This window comes from Falco punctatus, assembly GCF_963210335.1.
Source record: "Falco punctatus genome assembly, chromosome: 13".
NCBI classification, from domain to species: domain Eukaryota; kingdom Metazoa; phylum Chordata; class Aves; order Falconiformes; family Falconidae; genus Falco; species Falco punctatus.
Window position 1 is genome coordinate 8,219,875 of NC_137593.1, and position 18,101 is coordinate 8,237,975.

Genomic DNA, 18,101 nt, shown 5'->3' on the forward strand with positions numbered 1-18,101 from the left:
CTCCTACAACAGAAATATTGTCACTAGTCCTTTTATTTTTTCCTCTTTCATAAGAAATCTAGACAAATATTTTGCCAGCATGTGTGCACATAGACAGTGATACCATTTTGTTTTTAATTGCTGCTTAAGAATCTTCCTTTTTTTAATGACCACGATGGTTGAGAAGGGAAAAAAAAAAAAAAAGCAAATCATATGACCCAGCCTGGGAATAGCTTTTTAACTCCACCCAAAAAACTTGCAGGTGTGTACAAGTCCTTTGGGAAGTGTTATTACAATTCTGCTTTACATCCGTATTACCTCTCTTAAAAATAAAAATGAAGTCCCGCACGTGACGCACAATTCCTCTTCATTACGCTTTGCCACTAACCCTGGGAGTTCCACAGCCTGGCAAACCTACTGGCTGAACTCAACAGCTATGAGACCACCGTTACGATGACTCGGGGGACCGGGCACACCCCACAGCCCAGGACGGTGTTGATACACTAACCACCATTTCTCCAGCTGCATCCAGGTCAATTAAGCCAGAGAGGCACCAATGCCACCAAGGCTGCTCTGATTTATCAACTCAGAGGTGCTGAAGGGAGTGAAAAGGGTGCAATTTAAATCCAACCACTCAGACCAGACAAACTCCCAGATTTGTGAGGTTTCGGCAGGACCTCGTTCAGACACCAAATCCGCTGTGTGAGTAGCTTGCAGAGCTGCAGTTTTAATCCAGGGCTCCACAAAACGCTGTTGCTGGTGGCTGCTGTTCTACTAAGGTGTTCTCCAGAGGCTCTTTTTCCCAAGACATGGTAGGTCTACCCCAAATGGCTGCTGACCTCAGTAAGACTACATCCAAAGACAATGTTATGTATAGCCCTTTAGAAACAGTTTATAAAGAAAAACTCCTAAAACATGTTAGTGGTTCCTGTTATGTCAAGCATGCAGTGCATGATCAATGTTGTACGTCCTTCTGTGTAAGAACATATTAAGACATCAATTTCAACCAAAATGAACATTTTCTCATACTTTAAAAAAAGAAGCTGAGTTTTCTTTAACTATATTAACTAACTGCTCTAAACACTCCTCTTTGCTCTTTCACATTTTCACTTGAGAGATGGGGTCCAATATTGTATTGGGCACAATACAAATGAGCCCTGATTAAAGTTCTACTACCTGAAAATCTGCAATTAAGAATTCTTTCTAACCTTCTGAATTTAAAGGAAATTTATTTTTTAAAATAAATTAAATGCATAAGTTTTGTTTTAATATATTTCAACATTAAATTTATTGCATTTTTTACCTGTGTCTCAAAGTTGCTATTATTTAAATGTGCCCTTTTTTAAATTTAAGCTTCAATAATCTATGTCAAATGTGAACATGCATAAAAAATTATCCATAGTTCTACCTAATGAACCTTCTTACTGATTTCCCATATGATCAAACTTTGCTAGTTTTCCTTCCAGCAATTTAAAACAAGAGATGCTTCTCATGTTCATCTTTCAACTCTACTGCTTTGCTTTTAACCTCAGGAATACAGCTTCTTTTCCAGATACTAAAAAAATTTTTTTCCTTTCCTCATCTGAATTGTTTTTCTTAGCTCAGGTGATAAATATTTGTATTATGTACTTCAGCTTTAGTGACCTAATTTATGGCAAAAGCCTCTGCCTTTCCATGCCAATTTGAGAGCATGAAGTTTACAAGATGAGATACAAGTTTGAAATTCTCCAGGGGAGAAAAAAAAAAAATTACAATCCTGAAAGCGAAGGGGAAAAAAACCCCAACAAAACCACCCAAAACCTTAGCTAAAAATAACAGTTACTGTCTACTTATCTGAGTACTCAGTCCCCAGAAACGCCAAGCAGAGTCCTGAGTACTATTACAAAATAAGCTGCAGATGAAGCCCATTTGTTGGTTTTGCCTAGAGCAAAGTAGTATTTAATTACTGAACTATGAATCTCCTCCCCAAAGTCATATGCTGTGTGACCCAGGAGGCTGGGATTCCGGATGTTACAGCAGAGACACAAGTGACAGTATATTCAGTATCATATTTCCAGGCTATGGCTACAAAGCTGCACACTTTATGCTTTCTAGAGTTAAAAATACATCTTCCTAGACAGCTATAGGGCACCTTGCAGTGATTCTTGGCAGCCATATTTTGTAAATCCCTAGATTGACTACAGAAACAGGGTATTTCTGGTACTGACACTTTATTCAATACTCTTTAGGTACTTAAACCTCTTTTTTTCCTTGTTACAGTGCAACACAAGAAGAAATTATGTGTTTGAGGGTGATTTCCCCCCATATTTCCTGTATCAGAATAGCAAAAAAGGATTGTGTATTAGTATTTTAAAGACCTTCTAACTGTTTGGGGAACAATGAAAACAGGCACAATTCTTTCACATGATAATTGCGACTCTGTTAAAACGGAGGTAGTTCTGATACATCTTTCTGCAGGAGAAGATATGTTATTCCTTCAAAACCAGAAAATCAAGACCAGCTGCTCAGAACATGCACCTGTATCCCACTAAAACCACCAGCAGAAATTCCTGCCTCATTTTTGGCTATTTCATAAAAGCCATCCTTCCCTGACTCCGCACAGGATCCCAACCCCAAACATCTCATCTCGGTCCCCTGAAGGTGGACAAGCTTTTAATCACCGAGCTCAAGTCTGATGATGCAGGGATTAAATGAAAACTGTCCAGAAGTAATAGTTAAAAAATTAAATCACCACCCTCTCTCAACACTTCAATAACTTTCAGAGCACACCACGAAATATAACCAAACATAATGAAATTCTCCTTGATCACACACCTAATCCAGACCAAAGGCATTTTTTGGAAAGGAAGAGCCTGTGATTTGAAGAGATGATCCTCAGGGTTAGATTGTTTTACCTGCACACAAGCTGGGCAGATGCCTGTGGCAGCAAAACTGGAAATGTGGCATTCCTAAAACTGACTAGAAACAGGTAACTTCTGATCCATGACCAGAATTAGCACACCTACCTGGGGAAGCAGCAGTACAGGTATCCATATGGATTGCTTCACAAGATGACCTGCAAAGTTCACCCTCTAGGCTCTGTATGTTAAATGTATCTAACTTTGTAATGGAGAGGGAAGCACCAGACAAACGCTTGTTGTTACTACAGGGAGACACATCTGTCTCTCAAAGGGAAAATTTTCTTACTGGAGGGGCCATCACAGGAATGGTGGTAACATCAGGCAAGCTGTAGAGCTTCCATTCTTAGGCCATTAGATGAATGTCCCTTTAGACAGAGTTATGATCCTTTGGGAATACCTAATTTAAATAAATTAAGCCTTTTGCAATCAGACTTACAGACCCTGTCTCAAGAAGGCTTTGTAAAATTGTTAAATGGCTTTGCTAAACACTAAAATAACAGCCTACTAATATTCTCGGGATCTAGACACAGAATAGCTGTAGGTTGCTGGAATCAAGTGCGAGAAAGATTAAAAACTGGAAGAAGCATTATCTGCTATGTTGTTTAAAATCCCATGCAATATACCTCTTCAGCATGCACCCAGTTTTTAAGCATGCAACTATACGACTGCTAATCTCCCATGCTGCATTAAAAAGCTTTAGCAAAAAATTAATTATGGATGAATGTGGGAGCACACCCATTAATCCTTGCTTGCATCAAACCGTGTAAAAATTTCAGAGAAAATAACTGATTGAGAAGAGCTCTTGAGTCAGTCAAAACAAGCCCTATCGAGAGCTTCTGCTGAGACTAAGATAGGGGAGGGACAACATCCAAAAAATGTCTTGTATTTGTGACCATGCACCATTGAAAATAAAAGTACTACGGTTCAAGCTTTTTGATCAAGACCATGTAGAAATCAAACAGTTAAACAGAGTTAAAGATCTCCATACTGTGCTAAGTTTCTGCTCTCAGCTGATAATTATTCTCATTTTCACTGCTGGAAAACCCACCAAATAGTGTGGCTAGTAGCCAGATCAAGAACGTTCCATTTTTTCCAATACATTGTTCCTGATGTTCCCACAATAGATCATTCGGGGGTCTAAGGGACTGTGTCAATTGAATTGAATGATGTGGTCGCCGGCTGGTACATAAATGCAAAGGCAAAGCTGAGGGGGTTTATTTTCAAAACAGGAGACATTGATCCTGTGACAATGTTCCATTACCCTGACTTTATTTCTATTAGAGACAGTGATTACATCTACATCAATTGCTTGAGCTGATGGATATTGGTGCACTAACAGTGACACAGGTTTTTACTATGCTGCTGCCCTGCATACTGATGGCTTACAAAATAAAAGATTCATTCTGAGCTTGGACTAATGCTACTTATTTGTCAATGAAAAATTACTGAAGTGGGGGCTGACTTTCGTAACTAGTTGATTTTCAGCTATCTGTGGGTTTGGGATGGGTCACGTTCTGGAAATGGAACGGTGGTTAGTTACCGTGTATAGCCTGGCACGGACTTTATTTGTTATGATTAAAACATTCATATTGGTACCTGATGGTGATAAAACAGCAAACATAGTTCTTACAAGCATCTGTGGAAAGATATTTCTGCACACCTGCAACAGCATCCCTATCTTGACTGGGGATTTTTTCTTATGGGTGTAGAGACTCTTGCATTTTCCCATACCGTCACCCTTTTACAGTTCCTATCTGCTGTACTTGCTATCTTTCCCAAGCTGGTGATCCATCTTCTGGCTTTCATCTCTTGATCTGACAAATGATCTTGAGCCCGTGGTCATGCATTTGCCCTGGTTTTCACCTCTTCACCATGCACTGCCTACATGTACTCTGCACTCCTGAATTCATCTCTCCGACCGCTTTCAAGAGCGCTGACTTCATCTGTACTTCTTTTAGTCATTTCTTTTTCTACATTCTTCTTTCACTACTCTTCCATTACCACATATAAGTTGCTAACATTTTGCACAAATAAACTCTCGTTGTTGAAAAAAAAAAAATGAAATTCACCTTCAACAACAGTGATTTCTGTTCCAGCTAAGCCCTATTCATTTTATTTGCCCTTGTCTGTTTAGCCTTGTGCCCTGAGTCATGTCCTGAAGTGCTTGCAGAAGAAAGGCCTTTGTCTGACTTGCTGCACTGTATTTACTGCAGTGGGTTCCCTCATTCTTGATTACTAAGGTGTTTTTTTTTTTTAATGCTGCCATAACAACAACAAATTGAGGTGATTTGGAGTTATATCTACATAGAGTTACAAAGCACAGCAGAGGTCAGAGCTAGCAGCATCTGAACAACTGCGGAAACCGGGACAACAGCCAGAGCCAGCCAGCCTCTTCTCACGGCATCCCTCTGCCCCACGCTGACACCTACAACTCCTGTTAGCATACGGCTGGGCGCCCCCTTGCTCAAGTCCATTGCATGCTGCACATCCGCAATTTTTCCGTAAGCAAAAGTCAAACAAAAAGACCCCAAATCTTCCTTTGTGGTGTGCCCTGGTACTTGCGAAGTTGAGCCGGTAGGGACCCCAGCAGCCCTTGCCTGGGAGATCCGAGAGCATTTGGCTGTGCAGCAGTGAATTTTGCTGGCCTAAGTTTGGAAACACTCATTAGAGGCCACCACTGCCTCTGGTTTTGGATTGAGTGTTTTGTTTTTTTAATGCTAGTTTTTTATGTTTTATTAAGGTTGCTATCAGTACTCGGGTAATTATCCTAAATTCCTGCAGGTCTTTGGGGCCTGGTTCATCTTTCCCAGTGAACAACCAAAGTCAAACTATAACCAAACACACTTACATCGGTCTGGACATAGACAGTTGCAGGAACATGACCTTTTCCAACAAAGGATCCACTCACTCATTTGCCCTTCCCTTGCTGTGTGAGCCTCAATGCTCTCTCCTCAGCGTTTTTAGCACCTACAAAGCTAGTATCAATTGCAGCTTTTATTTTCAGCACAGAAGTTGACAGAACTACCCTATAAATAATACTAACCACATAAACACAGCAAGAGAAGCATTGCTGCAGTAGAAGACCCAGGACAAGGGATAATCCCTCTGTGTATGAACAACTTTCCAACTTTATTTCTGAATATTTCCAACATTATTTCAGAAAAGATCCCGGATTATTAGGCATAGCACGTAACTTCTGCAGTGTTGGGGATATAAACATGCGATTTGATTAGGAGGAAACCAGTGAGACAGTAATGAGGTGCTCTGTTCACAGGGCAGGTGAAAAAGGTTTGATCTACTCTAAACACAAATAAACCCAGCTCATTTCCCTGTTGTTAAGCCTAGTCTTATATGCCTTTCCCATAAGAAAAGAAGCTTTGGAATTGTGTACTCTGGTAGCTTCTAGTTTGAGGATAACAAATAATTTCTCTGAAATTCCTTTGCGAGTGCGTGAAAGCTGCCAATGTTTTCCTAAGGCAGATGTTTTGTTGAATACTAACAGCTCTAAGTCCACTGTTTCTGAAAAAAGGAGGATGAAATCTAAAACCCCTATGAGAAAATACCAGAATGGGGGTAGGGGGTGGGGGGGGAAAGAAAAAAAGCCCTAACAACCTCACAGGACACAGAGAAGATCCTTCAGTTACAATTTATTACAACTTCAAGTCAGGAAAATATGAACTGTTAACAAGGGAAGATATCATCTCCAGCTTTAGTGGCCGTTAATCAAGAGCAACTACATCAGAACCTGCTACTTACTGAAGAGTAGGCCAGGTTTATTTATTTATTAAGTGGGATGAAGAAAAAGCAAACAGTGCCCTTCGGATAGGGAAAATAATGAATTAATTATATTACAAATGCAGGGGGTTGTTGTGTTTTTTTCCAATAAAAAAACCTGACTACTTGGGATACAGCCAATACACTCATGAGTTCTGGACTGATGGCAAACAGGTAGATTGGTACTTACGAGTGTTAATAGTAGAAATACACTGTGCTTTAAACGTGTTTTTCTCTATTAACCCAGATATTAAACACGTAGAGAATCTAACTGCAGTCAGACAGCAGAATTTGGTATTGAAAGTATGTGCTAACATTCATCATATTTAGTGTTCAAGGTTCTCTACAGCCATGAAACATAACCTAAACCCTGGAATAAATTAAATGTAAACTGACAAGTTGTTTCTAGCCCCAAGATGTTCACCTCAAAAGATTTAAAGACATGTAACTCATGACTGACTGCAGCATTATGCATGAATTGAGAGTTTTAAAGAAAGCTTATAAAGTTTACCCTCAGATTAAAACCTCAACTCTTTCCTTTACCCAAGCATTTTCACATCCAGCCCTGTTTACTAAAGGAGCCCAAAATGAGCTTGTGGGAGTCCGCAGGTAAATAACCATTATGAGTTCAGAACCTTTAAAAACAGAAAAAAAAAACCAAAAAACAAACCAACCTTTTGCAAGACCAAAAATAATAGATAACATGTTTTTGCAGTTGGTCATATGAACTTAAAAAAAATCCAACCTGTGAATCTGTATTAGATATATCTACTCGCACCCTCCTCCACGATCCCTGCAATATTAGATAGCTAATCTGCAAAAAAAGACATCCTTTCCCCATAACCACTCTACCAACACCACCTACAACACCACTTTTATTCCCAAATAAAATCAAATGCAACAGCAGTATTAACAAGTGCAAATGGCAGCTCTGAGTCTTTAAAAACTGTCTTAGAAATATAGCACATTTTTATTCAAGAATAATCAAATTGCAGTGGCTGAGCTTAAACAACAGAGATCACTTAATGCCAACAAGATCAAGTGCAAAAGGGCAATAAGAAACCATCTCCACCTAGGATATTTTTTTTCAGTTAAAAACTAATTAGCAGGAAGAAATTATTAAATCAGAGCATTCCTCAGCAAAGAGAGATGGACTAATTAAAATTAATTTAACACAAATTTATTTTAGAAAAATGACCATTGAAATGGATCAGAAACTAACCATACTTATTTTAGCACCTCAAGATTTAAACTTCAGGTGAACTATGAAATTAAGTAGCTAATTTTTCCAGAAACCCCTAAATCACTTAGAAGCCTTATTCATCTGTTCTAACGAAGAACAGGATGTAAAGTGCTTGCCTTTCCTGAGTACTTCCTAAGACCAAGTTGACTTGTCTCTCAAAACCCACGACATAAATTAAGAAACAAACACTGGCTGACAAACATTATTTTTGGTATTCAAAGCGTCAAAGCTCTTCTTACCTGTTAAATTTAAATCAATTATTAGAGTAAGAGTTTAATATCTGTGATCTCAGCTCTCCTAAGGAGACTGGGCATGGTCACTCATGAATACACGACCCATTGTAGCCGCAAACAGCATGCAGTCATTCAATCGTCTTAGGCTGTGACACAGCATGATCAATGTACCTGTCCTATTTTCTATTTACAATCTAAAATAACAAAAATGTGAGACCAATGTGAAATTCTTATTTCTTCTTTCACTGCACTATATACTCATCCGCAATACAGATGTGATCTAATAAGAAGTAATAGAAAAATAAAGCAAGAGCAACCCAAGCAACATCTCTGAGATGCTGCACCAGCCAAGGCAGCTGGGCAAGCAGGCATGTGTGCCTGAGACAGCTCTGGAGGTGGCAGTACCCAGCAGGTTATAAAGGCTGCTGGCACAGGTCACGAGGGCAGAGTACTACTTTACTTTTACTGAAATAAAAGATTGGGCATTCTTGGGTCACCCATCATCATTGGTGTCTCACGGCTCTCATTGCATCTGCCGCACAGGGTCTAGGAGGCAGCGAGGCAATAACCAAAGAATGAGAAAGGCAGCGAAGTGACTTGTAGACCCATGCCCCAGCTGCCAGTGTGGGACTGGACACTCAGCTACACAAGCTGAGCTGCAGACATGAGACCCTTGCCAGGACACAGGTAGCTCCAACAAGAGCACCTCATCCCCAGTAACTCCGCAACAAGGACTAGATTGTTTTCCAAGCCTGCAAGTATCTCTTTTCTTAATTTACATAATTTTCAGTTTCTGCTACAATAATCACCTTCAATGCAGACATTCAATCTCCACATCTCTACACCTTACTCTGTACCACACGTCAAAGTTTGACTGTGTAATTTTTCATGAGCAAAACTGTACTGTCTAGGCCTCAGTGCGATGTATTTTGGCAGAGAATGTCTCCATAAGTATCAGCTATACCTGAATTTCCTTAAGAAACAGTATTGATTTTTCCCTTTAGGTATATACGTTTAATGAAAAACTCACTCACACCTCCAAAGATTGTCTAGCCATTAAGTTGGTCCCCCTTCCCGCATCTGCTTATTTTTTTTCTCTAAATGAAGCTGTATCAAGGGTCTTTTGGCAGAATATTAAGAATAGCATATATGCTGAGGTGATATGCCTATAATACATAGAAAAGACATGCAATACAATCATCATCCTTGACCAGATTTTCCATACCCTGCAATATATCCTTTTTTTACTGGGAGCTGTTCCAATACCTGAATCATCAACAGCACTCTTTTCTTTCACAAAATGCCCTAAAAAATAAAAACAAGCTTCTTCCCTTGTCTGTTGAAAATAGAATATTTTACCTAACTCAAATTATCCTAGACTAAGGACAACTTTGAACAAATGCCAAGTTCTGATACTTCATCAGTGTTTAAGTCTAGAGGAATATTTATACTACTGTGAAGGAAAAATTCCCAGAGATCCGATGAACATGCCTGCCATAACACAGCCCCAGATGGCTCCTGCATATTGTAAAGTCACCTGTATCTGTAGAAGCAATTGAACTGTTAATCTTAGAAGATTTAAGCAGCCTACCAAATGTTCTTCTTGCTAATTTGGCATGTACAGAGGGTCTGGCTAGTGAAAGGAACCTGAACACACCTGTAGAGGGATACACAGTGAGTTTCAAAAAAAATTTGAAAGATGGTTTAAAAGAATGCCACTTCTCCTTTTCCGTATAGCACATGGCATAGAAAAAAGCTATACCAGAGCAGCCTGTTGTGTATAAAAGTTTTCTTTTGCAAGGTTAGCATCCTTCAAAGCTGTATGCAAATGCTTACACGAGTGCCTACACACACATCCATAAAAACCTTAAAAATTAAAACTGTTGCCTTTGTACAGTACAAGCAAGAGAGTCTAACTGAAGCAACTCTTATCAAATGGTCTGAAAGTCACAAAAGATCCAATTAAGATAAAAGTTCAAACCCAGGACATTTCCTCTTCTTTCTGACTGCTTAGGTCAACATCAGACATCTGTCCTCACTAATTTTTGAATTAATCCCCTTTGAAGCAAACTATTCAAAAGCTGAAGATATATCATCTGTCTGTCCGATGAGGCTTCCCCACCCCCACCCCATCAGAAGGTGCTGTTTTGAATTAAACAGTCTCCTCTACCGTGCAGTTGGGAACATGATCACAGCTTTGTGTAGAGAAAACAGTTTTGCTTAGTCAAGTTAAAACATCAGCAGAGATGGAAACACACCACGTCTTATAACTGCAGGCTACTATTACACAGGCAGCTGCACTGAAATGGTCTTCAAACTGTCCCACAAATGACCTCTACTCTATCTTTTGCAGAATTAAGCAATCACAGTAACTGCTTCTGCTAGTTCAGATTTAAACACATTAGATAGGCCGGATTGTCAAAAAAAGAAACCCACCATGTTAGGTTACCTTTACCATACCTCAAACACTGGAATAACAGGTTTCACACATGAACAATTCTGCTCACCCATTTCCAGTAATAGGAGCATTATTTGAAAACAAAGAGATGATAGAGAGCAAGAAGTCCATGACTTCTCCAGATGACATTATACTTTAATAAGTACTGCACACATTGCTCACAACATTTTGAAAAATTTTCAGTATTTCTCAGACTCCAAAGAGCTCCCATCATCTTTCTTTTCTTACAATATTTATAAAGCTGTGATTTCTTTACTTTGCAGAATTGTCATTTAACATTCTTGAGTAATGATACTCAAAACTTCACAATGCCGTTGCTCATACAAATCTGAAAGCCTATTTTCTTCCACTCCAAGATTTAGAAACTCTAATGTAAGTCTACATGCATGATTTGTGCATACTCAAGGTATTACGTGCCTACAGGGCTGGCAACCATATAGTGTGAATAGTACCATGCCCAAGTATTTTAGATAGACCAAATCCAATGCAATGACAGCAGGGAAAATGGCTTCGGTCTTTACACCAATTCACTTGCGTCTTCACATCGCATCCTTTTGCTTCCCTAATTTATCAGCCTCCAGAGCCTCCTCAAGCAAGGGCCCCCCTCCCCCCAATACCTCCAACACAGAAAGATCTACTAGCTTCTTACAATGACTACAGAACCCCATTGAGAAGTTCTTGTGTACCCCACCTTGTTTAAAAAAACAAAAAAAAACAAAAAGAGAACTTGTGAAAAAAGTATGCATAGATACACATCAATCCAGAAGAAGAATTTGAACATATTCTAGTCCCACTGACTTCAATTGCTTAAGTGATTTGTTGGAGCAGAGCCAGTACAATAGTTCCTGCAAGAGCAAGGCCATAAAGAACAGTCAGCAGCATCCTTCTCTGCCTGGGGGGGGGTCTGCTTCCAAGGGAAGGGCTGCTAAAACAAACTCCCTCTGTCTTCGAGGGCCCTCTACAGACCTACGATAATACACAAACAGAGCTTGCTAAAAACTTTTAGGGATTCTGATTTTTTTTTAAAAAAAGACAGACATCTGCTACACCCACAAGACATTTGTTAAATTACAGCATATATTAAAAAGTCTACAGATACCAATGTGGTATCTGTTATCTACCGCCGAAAGAACAAATACTCAATTGTGCTCTTGCACAATACTTATGCATGGCTGTTGGTAGACTGGTTCAGAATGCATTTTTCCTTCATTAAAAAAAACGTAATCTCATCTCCCTTGCAACTCTAGCCATGGAGAAGAGATAAGGAAATATGTTTAAGGAAAGTATGCAAAAATCAAAAGAAATGATAGAGGGATCGCAGTTACATGCATTTAAAGAAAATAACTGCAAAATTGTGAGTGTGCATTAAATTTAAGAAGAGGAGACCAGTAACAGCACATCGTGTGGATATTTGCTCTCTGAATCACATATTCTTATTTTCCTTTAGGAAGCCAGGACTTTAGCACTTGAAAAAAACCCAACCATACCATAATCAAAACACAGTAAGTTTTCCCCCTTTTAAAAACTGATACAAACTAAACAATAGCAACTCCACACTTCAAGTAGACAATAGTTTTTACAAGGTGTTTTGTCAAAAGGTCTGTTTACTAATATTTCCATGCTGTGAGCTGTTGTGTTATACCGTAACAACTCTCAATGAAATTAATACAGATTTACATGAGACAATAACAGCTCCAAAAGGAGCTGTTGAAGACCATTGAATAAAAGAACACTTAATGAAAAGATTCAGCGGGCTGCAGAAACTGATACCTAACAAATACTGTAAATGCACATAATTGCAATTACTAATACTAAATTGTACCAAACTATCAGTCCACTTTTATGACAAATAAATAGATAATTGAGTGTCCTTACCAGAACTACTCTCTGAAACCCCACAAAATTGTGATGTGGCAGCAGTACAGCCCTTGGTATTACACCACCTGTAACACAAACCATATTATGATAGTTTCTATCAATATTTATTTTAAAGGATGAAAAAAGGATAAAAGCTATTTTTCTACCAGTCTTTTTACTAAAGCATTAAAACAACATTGTTTCCTACCGATTGCAATATATGCTTAGATGAGAAAATAATCAAGCAAAAATTAAAGACCACCTTTCAATTACTTACATGGAAAGTATTCCAAAGAAGTACAGGTACAGTTTCAAGTCTATGCTTTTCTCACTTTTTTTGTTGAAAACAAAACCCTACCACAGAACAGATAGCTTTAAAGGAATTTCTGTTCTTTTTGGCTGCCCATATTGACAAAGGGAAACTTTATGAGAATCCAGATTAAAGTTTATAAACATCTAAGTATTGATGCAGTACCTTACTTTATGTGTTAGCTAAAGTACGTAACTAAAATGATTCAGTAGGAAGATAAAAAAATAGGAAGCACAAGGCCATGATCAAACCACCCAGTGTTTTCAAAATTGATCACTTTGGATCTGAACTTAACACCAACAACTTTAAATGAATATGTTATATGAAAGGATCCTTAAAATACCCTCATGGAGTTAATTTCTCCAAGTGACTTGAAAACTTCCAACACTCCCTAGGAGTTAAGTACATTATGCACCTGTGATCAGAACAATTACCCATTCTGTATTTGTATAACACATCGATTCCTACCACCAATATTCATCACAGATTATATCATTAAGAGTGATTTTACATAAACAAAGAGATTAAGGAGAAAGGTTTAAAGGTAGGAGCACAGGCAGATCGTCTGGGCACCACAAAAAAAAGAATCCACATATCAAAAAAATACTGTTTGAAGCAGAACATACTTAATAGTAAAACAGATAATCTTGCCCCAAATGGAAGCAGCTCAGGAAAACAGCAAGCTATTTTCTAAATACCAAACTCCAGCCACAAAGGCCACAAAATGCATTACTAGTAACACTGACACTTTCCAAATACCTCCTTAAAACAAGAACTAAACCCAAGGAAGGCGACACATGCCTTAAACAGCATGTAGCATTTAAGACTTTGCCTCATCTTTAAAATAATCATTGACCTCCAAGAAACCCTCAGCTATTTAGTCTGTTACTAAGTTGAAAAAGACTTGGAAATGTTTTTTCCTTGTGTTGATTGAGGAATTACAGAATATTTTGGTCAGCGATCATTTTCCATGTTTAAATTCCCAAAAGATTCAAATAAACCTCTCCCTCCTTCCTGCAGAGTCCCTGACAGCTGAATGGTCATTTGTCTCTTAAAATATGGCAAGAGCCCTGGGCGAGAGAAAGGAGAATGCCACAACCACTGATGGCACTACAGCCTCCACGTACAGAGAAACTGCAGCATTTGTTTAATTAATATTTACATATTCATGGTTCTACTTTTCAGAATGAGAAGATACAAATGCTATGACCTAGATGTGTGAGAAGTAAATGCTACAAAGCATTGGAGACGACTGCCAGCTTCCTCACAATAAAGTCAGTTTATTCATTAATACATTTCTATGAAAAACACTCCAGTACCACCACCCTGGACTTGAAAAGCATCCTGGTCCTTCCCTGTAACAACACTTACTGACAGTAGCTCACAAGGTAAGTGAAAAGGTCATGGTCCTATATTAATGTAATTTTAATTCTCTTTGAGGCTATTACTGCCTTGATTGTATGTATCAACTGTATTGCTAAAATTTAAATTAAAATAATAATAATAATAATAAAATCAGAAGCAAAGTTTAAAACACATAAAAGTTTAACTTTAAGATGAATGATAGTGCAAAAGGTCATTAAAAGGGCATGCTGATCCTGCTGGCTGAACAAACAAGAGGGAGAAATAAGTTTCAACACTTAACATGCTTTGAACTTTGTAAATTTTACTTCTACATTGAGTATGTTTCATTCATTGAGTAAACTGTTTCAAGAAAATAATTGGTATTACCCCCAAAATGACACCAAATGGGAGGAAGACCCAGGAGGCCCTACAGCAGAGCAGTATACCACCACAGTCTCAACAGAAGCTGCCTTAAGAGGAATTCCATTCCTCTCCACAATTCCCCACAGAGCATACACAAAAACACAACATACACAGAGCATCAGAAATTCATCATTGCATTAGCCTCCCTACAACAACACCAAGAAACCTGTTTACAGTTAACTAATTTGCCACGGGATGGAGAGGGCTGAGAGGTGCACAGCAAGAATTGGATGCATGGCCCAACTTAGCAGATCCTTTAAGAATGGCTAAGTGACAAAAGTAACTTTTTAGATGGACCCTAATAGCCAGCTACTTCTGCAGTCACTTGCACCACATAAGGTAACCTTCAGAGAATCCCGTAAATTATATTTATCCTGGAAACACTTTTATTCTGTTTAATAAATATCAGTAGAATTTACTGCTTGTGCTGCAAAGACACATTACGTAGAGAAAATATGTTCCCCTCACCCCCTTTTTTTAGTATGTTAGTGATATGAACAGAATTTCTAGCACGTAGGATAAAAACTTCATGTTTAATTATATTCCTACCAAGCGATGTGATGAAATGAAGCACATCACAGAGTGCTCACCTATAATCACAGGGTAGGATTTCCTTTACTACATCCACTCTTCAGACTTTGACTGCAGTAATGCTGCAGATTGTTTCGTAGGTACCTGATTAGTCTTTTTTCTTTCATACAAGATGCCTATCTACATGTATTTTTCAGAGAATCTGAAAAGAATCAAACTGAAAACCTACAGTCTCATTAAAGAAAAAAAAAAATAAAAAATCAGAGTTGAGCAGGAAGTGAAGGGCTAAAGAGATTTACCAGCCTCAGGGAGAGGACAGGAACAGAAAACACTGCAAAAATGTGGATGATTTTGAGGACCCAACATGTTACATGACGCTCACTGGCAAGCTTAACGACTGTATCTGTTACTAAAATGCTCACACTCCCTAAGAATTTGTGCATCGTGAGCATGAAATCTTCCCCTCTGCAGCTTAAAATAGCTATACATTTAAAAACAGTACACAAAAATATACATTACTTCCCCATTTCAAGATTAATTACAGAGCAGGAATTTTATCATACTACCACCAATACACGTGATGATGCCACATGTAAACATACTGCACTTATTTTGGCACGGGACAGCAACAGAAACGATAAATTTAAAAGGATTCTGTGAAATGTCACTCTCTCTCTTGAAGCAGTTTATTAGTATCGGTGAAGTTGGGAGCCAGGGTACCCGAGAAGGCCACGCTGGATTAATCTGCCACTAGAGCGTGCTCCTCTATCAGCACGGAGTCCTATTTACCCATTTCAGGGGTGGGGTTTTTTCCACAACCTTTTCCATTTTGCTAACTGAAAGAAACACAGGGGAAAAGTGTCTTGTACTTCTCTAAATTGCAGCGATATAGCTATCTAAACTAGATTGACTTAATCTTTTAAAGGGATAGCTTTGTTTGCAACCCTCTCAAGCTTTTGGACCACAATTTCCATCACAGATTCTTTTCTTCCATGACTTGTAGCTGAAATCCTTACTACTATTAGATTGGGACTTCTTAAGTCAATGCCATTTTTAAAAAATAATCACAAATTGATTTTCAACAAAAGTAACATTTCTTTTTTGAATGACTGTCTAGGGTTTTTGCTTGTTTTGTTAATAAATCATGTATAGTTAGGGGGAAAAAGACAGAAAAGTAAATTATGTACTCATAAAAAGTACTGATATGCATTTTATAAATTGCATATGGCCCGTTTGGGAGAGAGGAATGATTTGCTTTTAGGAAGTAGTGTTTACTGCTGTCTTCCCCACTAGACCACCTGTTAATAGTATTTGATGTTGTTTTCTTCCTGTATGAAGAGCACGACTATAGCAAAGACTGCTACCAAGCCGATGAAAAGCATGCGTACAGAAAAATAATTCAGTATAAACTGACATTAAATGAAAATGTAAGTCTCTCTCTTGAACTTAAAGCCATGCGAGCTCAATGCATGAATAAGGCCTTATTTTTAGTCTGTCCTGTGAGTGCAGCATAATTTCTGGTCTGCTTCTCCCTCTGTTTGCATAAACCCAAATGTTACCACTGAGATACTTGATCTGCTCACTACGATTTATTCCCTCTAATCCCCCTATTTCAAAGACCATCCAACCAACAAATGTCACCAGCAGAACTGAAATCCAAGTAATACATTAACAAAATAAGGGTTGATTCATCTGCAAAACCAAGATTTGCTTTTCCATTTTGACTCTGCAAACAGCACCACTTTTTGCCACAGCTGAGAAAAAACACAACTAACAGGAGAAGTGACTTGGAATAAACCAGAGTCTTGCATTGAAAAATTCATGTTGCCTCTTAGAATCACTCTAGAAGCGTAAGCAAATCTGACTGCATTGATTGCTAAACATTTCATTATAATTCAGAAGCTTACACACAGCACAACCAAACACAGCATCAGAAGTTAAACTGACAATAAATCATTTATCGCATGCAAAGTTTAAGAACACAATTCACTGAATAATATTTATGATCACAAAGTAAACATGATAAAAGTGTTATTTCCTTGATAACAGCAGACAGTAATTTCAGAACAAAACACAAACACTCATCGCAGAGTTAAGACTTCAAAACCACTAACAGCTCTAATCCGACCAAAAGGGACTCTGAGTGAGATTGTTCTGATACGGTAAAATGTACACAGGGAAGTTTGAGTACTATGGAAGTTTAGAAGTCTCTGGGTCATAACCATAATCAAGGGGAAAAAAAAAAAACAAACCAAAACAAACCAACCAAACAAACAAAAAACCAGGAAAATTTTAACCTGTAAACTTACAGCCCAACTAACATGATCCATAAAGCTCCCCAGGTAGATGACAACCAGACATGGATTAAAATGCTATAGAGATAAGCAAAGCTTCAACAATATTGCATCTTCAAGTGTAACTGTACTAGTAAACATTACTTGTTAGCAAAACAGTTATTCCAGGTTCTGAAAAAGAAACTATGAAGTTTAAGATCTTTATCTGTAAAACATTCATGTTCTGCTTTGACTACCTCAAGGCAACGTCCCAAGCAAACAGGCATCTTCTCTTCCTCATCCACTGTAATTTCCGTAATTCATCCTTTTAACGACTTAAGAAGTCGTGTATTCCCAGTGCAGAGGATATTTTCAGAGAGCATTGATGATGCTCAGAAAGTCTTACATTTGACTAGCTGCTGACAGCACATCAAGGAAGCAGCAGTGTGTACATCTGTATGAGCTTCGGTGCATATACTGAGGAGACAGGTTTCTGAGCTTTATTGTGTTGCGCATTCTTCAGATGAGATGTCTTTCAAACACTAAATGAAAATGATGCAGGAATTAAAGAACTGGAGCTAAGTGACTTGCATTTCCTGTTGTCCCATTATTCTTTATGCATGGAAGACAGGCTTTTTTCCATTCCTTCCTTTCTTTAGTATTTTGCAGCATACCTCCAAAAAACTGGTATGTATTGCTGTTTTTTCATAGACTGCTTATATACCACCTATCACATGATATTACTTGTATACATTTCTATAAAGTTACTCAGTCAG

General features: G+C 38.3%; 1 protein-coding gene across 10 annotated transcripts in view; it reads right to left on the reverse strand.

The window, feature by feature from the left end:
- Positions 1–18,101, reverse strand: part of TBL1XR1 (TBL1X/Y related 1) — a 119,077-nt gene that overhangs the window by 27,587 nt on the left and 73,389 nt on the right. For 6 of the 10 annotated variants that reach the window (XM_080410016.1, XM_080410022.1, XM_080410019.1 and 3 more), the window contains one exon: positions 12,463–12,530. The exons of the other annotated variants lie outside the window; for them this stretch is intronic. The gene's annotated coding sequence lies outside the window, so the exon portion shown is untranslated. The remainder of the gene's footprint in view (positions 1–12,462; positions 12,531–18,101) is intronic. 10 annotated transcript variants of the gene reach the window in all.